We start from the raw sequence: 9147 nt of genomic DNA, 5'->3' as shown, positions 1-9147 counted from the left end.
ATCTTGCTTCTCAAATTCAGGGGCCCAATATGGTGGAAGTCTCCCTTATTTATATGTTTTTCAGCTCTTTGTTTTCCAAATTTGGAAAGAGACTTCCGGACCTTCTGAGAAAAAGTCCTGTGTGCTGGGACAGGCTGTGAGACCATATCTCAAGGCCTGGCCTGGCACCAGCACTGACAACTCTGTCTGGGGCATAGTTTATGGCCTCTCTGGAATGGGGAGTAGTCTTATTTTTCCCTATTATTTAAGCAAGCAAACGTTTACAGAAGCCAGAATAGTAGGGTTAAATTTTAAACAGCAGTTTTTACCCAAGATGGAGGTTACTATGCTTCACCATATCATTAAATAATTTGATTCCTTCAGACTTATTTTTCATTTTTACGATTGTTTTAGCTATTCTAAATCTATATAAATTTTGGAGTCATCTTGTCAATTTCTACAGATGCCTACTGGGATTTTTATTGTCATTGCATTGAATCTGTAAATCACTTAGAAAAGGAAGATTGACATATTAACACTAGAGGCCTGGTGCATGAAATTCGTGCACGGGGGAGGGGGTGTCCCTCAGCCCAGATTGCACCCTCTCCAACCTGGGACTCCTCGAGGGATGGGATCGGGCTTAAACGGGCAGTCGGACATCCCTCTCACAATCCAGGACTGCTGGCTCCCAACTGCTCGCCTGCCTGCCTTCCTGATTGCCCCTAACTGCTTCTGCCTGCCAGCCTGATCACCCCCTAACCACTCCCCTGCCAGCCTAACTGCTCTCCCCTGCAAGTCTGGTCACCCCTAACTGCCCTCCCCTGCAGGCCTGGTCACCCATAACTGCCCTCCCCTGCAGGCCTGGTCCCCCCCAACTGCTCTCCCCTGCAGGCCTGGGTCCCCCCCAACTGCCCTCCCCTGCAGGCCTGGTCACCCCTAATTGCCCTCCCCTGCAGGCCTGGTCCCCTGCAACTGTTCTCCCCTGCAGGCCTGGGTCCCTCCCAACTGCCTTTCCCTCCAGGCCTGGTCGCCCCCAACTTCCCTCCTCTGCTCCTTGGTCACCCCTAACTGCCCTCCCCTGCAGGCCTGGTCACCCATAATTGCCCTCCCCTGCAGGCCTGTTCACCCATAACTGCCCTCCCCTGCAGGCCTGGTCCCTCCCAACTGCTCTCCCCTGCAGGCCTGGGTCCCCCCCAACTGCCCTCCCCTGCAGGCCTGGTCACCCCTAATTGCCCTCCCCTGCAGGCCTGGTCCCCTGCAACTGCTCTCCCCTGCAGGCCTGGGTCCCTCCCAACCGCCTTTCCCTCCAGGCTAGATCGCCCCCAACTTCCCTCCCTTGCAGGCCTGGTCCCTCCCAACTGCCCTCCCCTGCTGGCCTGATCGCCCACAATTGCCCTCCCTTGCAGGCCTGGTCCCTCTCAACTGCCCTCCTTTGCTGGCCATCTTGTGGTGGCCATCTTGTGTGTTGGAGTGATGGTCAATTTGCATATTACTCTTTTATTAGCTAGGATAGAGGCCTGGTGCATGGGTGGAGGCCAGCTGGTTTGCCCTGAAGGGTGTCCCGGATCAGGGTGGGGGTTCCCTTGGGGTGTGGGGTGGCCTGGCAAGGGGCCTGTGGTGGTTCGCAGGCCGGCCACACCCCCCCGGTGACCCAAGAGGAGGCCCTGGTATCTGAGGTTTATTTATCTTCTACAATTGAAACTTTGTAGCCTGGAGCGGAGCCAAGCCTTCTGCTTGCTCTGTGGCGGCAGCCATTTCTGTTGGGATCTATTTATCTTCTATAATTGAAACTTTGTAGCCTTAAGCGGAGGCCTGGGCCGGCCAGGGTGTGCAGAAAGCTTGGCTTCCTCCATTGCCGGGGCAACTCTAGCCTCCTGCTCTTTCCAGCTCTGTGGCTGCCACCATTTCTGTTGGATTTATGTATGTATCTTCTATCATTGAAACTTTGTAGCCTTGAGTGGAGGCCTAGGCCAGCAAGGGCAGGTGGAAAGCTTGGCTTCCTCCATTGCCGGGGAAACCCAAGCCTCCCTTCTGCTTTCTGTGGCCGTAGCCATCCTGGTTGGGTTTATTTGCATATTTGCTCCTGATTGGCTGGTGGGCGTGGCTTGTGGCATGGCTTGTGGGTGTAGCAGAGTGATGGTTAATTTGAATATTACTCTTTTATTAGATAGGATTATTGAGTCTCCTGATCAATTAACACAATCTAGTTCTATAATAATTGAGATTTCTTTTCATTGCTCTCAACAGTGTCTTGTCTTTAATGGACATTTTTTAGACATTTTTTGCTAGCCCTATCACTAAAACTCTCAGCCGTTGTTAATGGTATTGATTTTATTTTAATTTGTAATTTTAATTGTTTACTGCTAATCTGTAAAAATACAATTGTTTTTTGCAGGTTGACCTCATATCAATATGCAAGTTTTTAATTTTGCTGAAATCCAATTGTGCAATTGTTTTCTTTTATGATCTGTGCTCTGTGTGCTCTAACAACATTGTTAAACTCAATTAGGTCTAGTAGCTCTTTTGTAGATTCTTTGGAATATTCCTTGTAAAAAGTATTGGTGTCACCCTGGCTGGTGTGGCTCAGTTGGTTGGAGCATTGTCTGGTGCACCAAAGGGTCTCAGGTTCGATTCTTGATCTGCGCACATACCCAGATTGTGGGTTTGATCCCTAGTCGAGTTTGTTGTTTCTCTCTCTCTCTCTCTCTCTCTCTCTCTCTCTCTCTCTCTCTCTCTCTCTCTCTCTCTCTCTCTCTCTCTCCCCTTGCGTGAGGATTAAAAAATGCCATGCTGACCCTAACCGGTTTGGTTCAGTGGATAGAGCATCGGCCTGTGGACTGAAGGGTCCCAGGTTTGATTCTGGTCAAGGGCATGTACCTTGGTTGTGGGCACATCCCCAGTAGGGGGTGTGCAGGAGGCAGCTGATCAATGTTTCTCTCTCATCAGTGTTTCTAACTCTCTATCCCTCTCCCTTCCTCTCTGTAAAAATATATTTTTTAAAAATAAAATAAAATAAAAAAGCCATGCTGTTTGTGATTAAAGTGCATGTTAAGTACGAGTGATGAGAGTGAACACCCTGCCCTTATTTCTAATCTTTTCTGTAAGATTATCATAAATTCCCTCTATCACTGTAGAAGTTAGCTGAGATTTTTATTTTAAATCATGAATGAGTATTGACTTTTGTCAGATATTTTTATGCATCTACTGCAATTATGTTTTTTCTCCTTTATTCTGATAAGTGAAGTACATTATTTGATTTTGAATGCTGAACCAATTTTGCATTCCTGGGGTAAACTCCACTTGGTCCTCATCTTTGTTATATATTTATAGACATTATATGTTAGTAATTTGATGAAGATGAGGATTTTGCATTATTCATGAGGGTATTGGTTTATTATTTTTTCTTGTAATATCTATACCAGGTTTTGGTGGCAAAGTTATTCTGGATTCTTAAAATGAATTTCAGGGTGTTCTGGGGTCCTCTTATTTCTGAAAGACTTTGTCAAATGTAGGTATTGTTTTGTAAATGATAGAGTTCACCAGTACTTTTGTGGGAAAAGTTTTTTGTTATGAATTTATTTTATTTTATAGATATAGATCTACTCAAATTTTGTTTCTCCTTTAGTTTGGAAAGTTTTGCTTTATGCAGAATTTGCCCATTTCATTTATGTCATTGACTTTATTGGCATAAAGTTGCTCATGATATTTCATCGCTATGTATTAATGTTTGTACAATCTGTGGTGATAATATCTCTAGTTCAAACCTTATGTTGGTAATTATTTTTTTCTTGGTTCATTTATTAGAAGTTTAATGATCTTATACTATTTTCAAAAAACAATATTTGCCTTTGTTAATTTTTTCTGCTTTTTAAAAAAAATTTTTATTGATTTCAGAGAGGAAGAGAAACATCAATAATGAGAGAATCATTGATTGGCTGCCTCGTGCATGCCCCCTACTGGGGATAGAGCCCGCAACCTGGGCATATGCCCCTGCCCGGAATCAAACCTTGGACCCTTCAGTCAGCCGGCCTATGCTCTCCACTGAGCCAAATTGGCTAGGCCCTAGGTCAATTTTTTTTTCTGCTTTTTAAAGAAATCAGTTTTCTATTTCATTGTTTTCCGCCTTTATTGTTACTATTTCTTTCCTTCTATTTACTTTGGGTACAATATCCTTTTTTCTCTAACTTTTGTAGATAGAAATTTAGATCATTGATTTTAAATCTCTCTTCTTTTCTAATGTATTTAAAACTATAGATTTTCCTCTAAGCACTGTTTTAACAACATCACTGAATTTGATGTTGTCATTGAGTTTGAAATATTCCTAATTTGCCTTGTAATTTCCTTTTTGAGCCATGGATTATTTACAAGTGTTATTTAAAATATTGGTGTTTTTTCTAGATATTGTATGTTTCTGATTTTTAACTAATTAATTTTTTATAGTCAGAGAACATACTCTGGAGCAGGGGGTGGGGAATCTTTTTTCTGCCAAGGGTCATTTGGATATTTATAACATTACAGGAGGCTTGGTGCACGAAATTCATGCACTGGGGGGGTGTCCCACAGTCCAGCCTGCACCCTCTCCAATCTGGGACCCCTTGGGGGATGTCCAACTGCCGGTTTAGGCCCGATCCCACAATCCGAGACTGCTGACTTCCAACTGCTCACCTGCCTGCCAGCCTGATCACACCCTAACCACTCCCCTGCCAGCCTGATCGATGCTTAACTGCTCCCCTGCCAGCCTGATTGCCCCCAACTGTCCTCCCCTGCTGGCTCGATCACCCCCAACTGCCCTCCCATGCTGGCCCAGTAACCCCCAACTGCCCTCCCCTGCCAGCCCGGTCACCCCCAACTGCCATCCCCTGCCGGCCTGGTCCCCCCAACTTCCCTCCCCTGCAGGTCCAGTTGCCCCCAACTGCCCTCCCCTGCTGGCCTGGTTGGCCCCAACTGCTCTCCCCTACCGGCCTGGTCCCCCCTAACTGCCCCCCCCTGCACACCTGGTCCCCCCCAACTGCCCTCCCCTGCAGGCCTGATCTCCCACAACTACCCTCCCCTGCCAGCCATCTTTGACCACATGGGGGCGTCCATCTTGTGTGACAATGTGAGGGTCAATTTGCATATTACCTCTTTATTATATAGGATTCAAGGGCCATACAAAATTATCAACTTAAAAATTAGCCTGCTATATTTGGTCAAACATTTAACTAACTCACTCCTAATGCCTTGGCAAGGCCACATGTTCCCCACCCTTGCTAGACAGCATAGAAAGTGCTCTCTGGTTAAAGGAGGAATAAAGCCTTCATATAAAAATATTAAGTCAACAAAAGTATTTTTTTGTTCTAATTGTTCCTTACCCATGGTAGGCTATACTATTGAGTGAGACATTATTCTGGATATTTTTGTGACGGTATTTTTGGGTGTGATTAACATTTAAAATTGGTGGACTTTGAGTAAAATAGATTGCTCTCCATAATGTGGATGGGCTTCACCCAATCAGTTGGAGGCCTGAATAGAGCAATAGTCTGACCTCCCCCAAGCAAGAGGGAATTCTGCCAGTAGATGGCCTGCAACATTGGCTCTTCCTGGGTCTTCAACCTGCCAATCCACCTTGTAGATTTTGGACTTTCCAGCCTCCATAATTACATAAGTCAATTTCTCAAAATAAATCTATCTATAATCTTCTATTGGTTCTGTTACACTGCAGAACCTGACTAACAGAGGCATTTATTTGTCATTACCCTAGATCAGTGGTCGGCAAACTGCGGTTCATGAGCCACATGCGACTCGCGAGACGCGGTTTGCCGCTCTGTTGACTAATGAGTTTGCTGACCACTGACCTAGACTCTCGATTCCAATAATTACAGGCTGTTGTTGTCCCTTGTGATTAAGCCCCTATTGGATATCATTTTGAGGATGAGGAAAAACCAGAAAAAAGTGGGAAAGGAGCCTTTTAGTCTAGGCCCTCCTCTGCCCACTTTTCCTCATCCTCAAAATGGTTCTGGTGACCAGCTTTAAAATATTTGTTTTAAATATCTATATATAATTAAATTTAAAATATTTCATCTAAAGTTGTGTCAGGAACCCCCACACCTTCAGGTACTCATGGGTACTTACTCAGCATCTATTTTTGATGATCATCAAGAAGCTGTTAAGAAGCCCAGATATGGGTCCCACAGGAAATGGCTGATAATTAAGGCAAATGGGCATGGAGGAAAAAACAGGCAGATAAACTCTTCTATAATCATGGACAATCATCCAATTTCTCATGTGTAAAATATAGGAAACAATATTTACCTCATAGGCTGGCAAGAGGTCACATGGGATAGGCTACTGGACTACACTACCTTTGGGCAGTATGCTTGGCCTATAATAGGAAATCACCAAAGGTAAGGTTCTCGGAGATCTCTAGAGGGCAAATACCTTGTAATTGGCATTTGTGTTCTCCCCACCTACCCTATCCACCTCCAAACTGACACATATCAGTGGACATACAATAAATCATTGTAACTGCCTTTCATTGTGTTCTGAAGGTATAAGGGCCTATCATTCCTCTAACTCCATTATCCAGGGATAAACATGGTGGACAGTATGGTATATATATTTTTATATTTTATATTCTTTTTATTCTTAGCAATGTATCTTGACAATATTTCACTTCAATATATATTAGATCTATGTGATCTTTTTAAATGGCTACATACTATTCTATTATATGAATAATTATGTTTTATGGGAGATTGGTGAACATTTTGTTTTCAAGTTGTTGCTTTTTCTTTTTTAAAATAAGGTGGCTTTTCACCAACAAAGCTCATGTAAAGATCAAGTGCTCAATACATTTTTGCTGAAGGGTAAAAAATTTCAGTGAGAAATCTTACACCATTGTTCTTTAGCATGCTCCTTATTAGTTACTTAGTTAAATCCTGAGATGTGCTAGATTTGCCTGTAGAATCATTGTACCATTTTATATTTCCTAATGTAATAGTACTAGAGGCCCGGTGCACGAAATTCATGCACGGGGGAGGGGGGGGTGTCCCTCAGCCCAGCCTGCACCTTCTCGAATCTGGACTGCTGGCTCCCAACTGCTCGCCTGCCTGCCTTCCTGATTGCCCCTAACTGCTCTGCCTGCCAGCCTGATCACCCCCTAACCACTCCCCTGCCAGCCTGATTGATGTCTAACTGCTCCCCTGTCAGCCTGTTTGCCCCCAACTTCCCTCCTCTGCCAGCCTGGTCACCCCTAACTGCCCTCTCCTACATGGGGCAGCCTGGGCGAGGGGCCTGTGGTGGTTTGCAGGCCGGCCACTCCCCCCGGCAACCCAAGCAGAGGCCCTGGTATCTGGGAATTTATTTATCTTCTACAATTGAAACTTTGTAGCCTGGAGCAGAGCCAAGCCTTCTGCCTGCTCTGTGGCAGCAGCCATTTCTGTTGGGATTTATTTATCTTCTATAATTGAAACTTTGTAGCTTTAAGCAGAGCCCTGGGCCAGCCAGAGTGTGCGGAAAGCTTGGCTTCCTCCATCGCCAGGAAACCCAAGCCTCCCTCCTGCTCTCTGTGGCTGCAGCCATCTTGGTAGGGTTAATTTACATACCCGCTCCTGATTGGCTGGTGGGCATGGCTTGTGTGTGTGGTGGAGTGATGGTTAATTTGCATATTACTCTTTTATTAGATAGAATTGATTTTTTTTTACAGAGAAGGGAAAGGAATAGAAACATCAATGAGAGATATATCATGTTTTTATTCTTTTTACTAGACGCCCGGTGCACGAAATTCGTGCACAAGGGAGGGGGGTGCCCCTCATCCCAGCCTGCACCCTCTCCAATCTGGGACCCCTCGAGGGATGTCAGACTGCCCGGTGGGATCGGGCCTAAACAGGCAGTCGGACATCCCTCTCACAATCCAGGACTGCTGGCTCCCAACTGCTCACCTGCCTGCCTTCCTGATTGCCCCTAACCGCTTCTGTCTGCCAGCCTGATAACCCCCTAACCACTCCCCTGCCAGCCTGATTGATGCCTAACTGCTCCCCTGCCAGCCTGTTTGCCCCTAACTGCCCTCCCCTGCAGGCCTGGTCCCCCCCAACTTCCCTCCTCTGCCAGCGTGGTCCCTCCCAACTGCCCTCCCCTGCTAGCCTGATCGCCCACAACTGCCCTCCCTTGTTGGCCATCTTGTGGTGGCCATCTTGTGTCCACATGGGGGCAGGATCTTTGACCACATGGGGGCAGCCATCTTGTGTGTTGGAGTGATGGTCAATCTGCATATTACTTTTATTAGATAGGAATGAGGCCTGGTGCATGGGTGGGGGCCAGCTGGTTTGCCCTGAAGGGTGTCCCGGATCAGGGTGGGGGTTCCCTTGGGGCGTGGGGCAGCCTGGGCAAGAGGCCTGTGGTGGTTCGCAGGCTGGCCACGCCCCCTGGTGACCCAAGCGGAGGCCCTGGTATCTGGGGTTTATTTATCTTCTACAATTGAAACTTTGTAGCCTGGAGCAGAGTCCTGGGCCGGCCAGGGTGTGCAGAAAGCTTGGCTTCCTCCATCGCCGTGGGCAACTCTAGGCTCCTGCTCTTTCCAGCTCCATGGCTGCCACTATTTCTGTTTGGGCTTATGTATCTTCTATCATTGAAACTTTGTAGCCTTGAGTGGAGGCCTAAGCCAGCAAGGGCAGGTGGAAAGCTTGGCTTCCTCCATTGCTGGGGAAACCCAAGCCTCCCTCCTGCTCTCTGTGGCAGGTAGCCATCTTGATTGGGTTTATTTGCATATTCGCTCCTGATTGGCTGATGGGTGTGGCTTGTGGGTGTAGTGGAGTGATGGTTAATTTGCATATTACTCTTTCATTATATAGGATAGGGAACTTCCTATTCACATAAAACTTGAATTTTTATATTCATACATTCTAATTGCTGTATCAGTCCTTATTGATGTTTTTAAAGGGTTTCCCCATTCCATAAGTACACTTAAGTTAACCTCTCTCTTATTATTTATTCCTAGACTTTTGTTGTTGTTTTTACATCTAAATGTTTAACCCATCTGGATCTCTCTGCAGGATTAGGAAAACTTATATCATCCTATGTTAATTAATTATCTCAATAGCATTTCTTCTTTTTATCATTAAATTGTGAAACATAACACATCTATGGAAAAGTACATAAACCGTAAGTGAATAATTATAAAATAAATACCCA

The sequence above is a fragment of the Plecotus auritus genome, assembly GCF_963455305.1.
Source record: "Plecotus auritus genome assembly, chromosome: X".
Lineage (NCBI taxonomy): Eukaryota > Metazoa > Chordata > Mammalia > Chiroptera > Vespertilionidae > Plecotus > Plecotus auritus.
Note: the sequence above shows the minus strand (reverse complement) of the source record.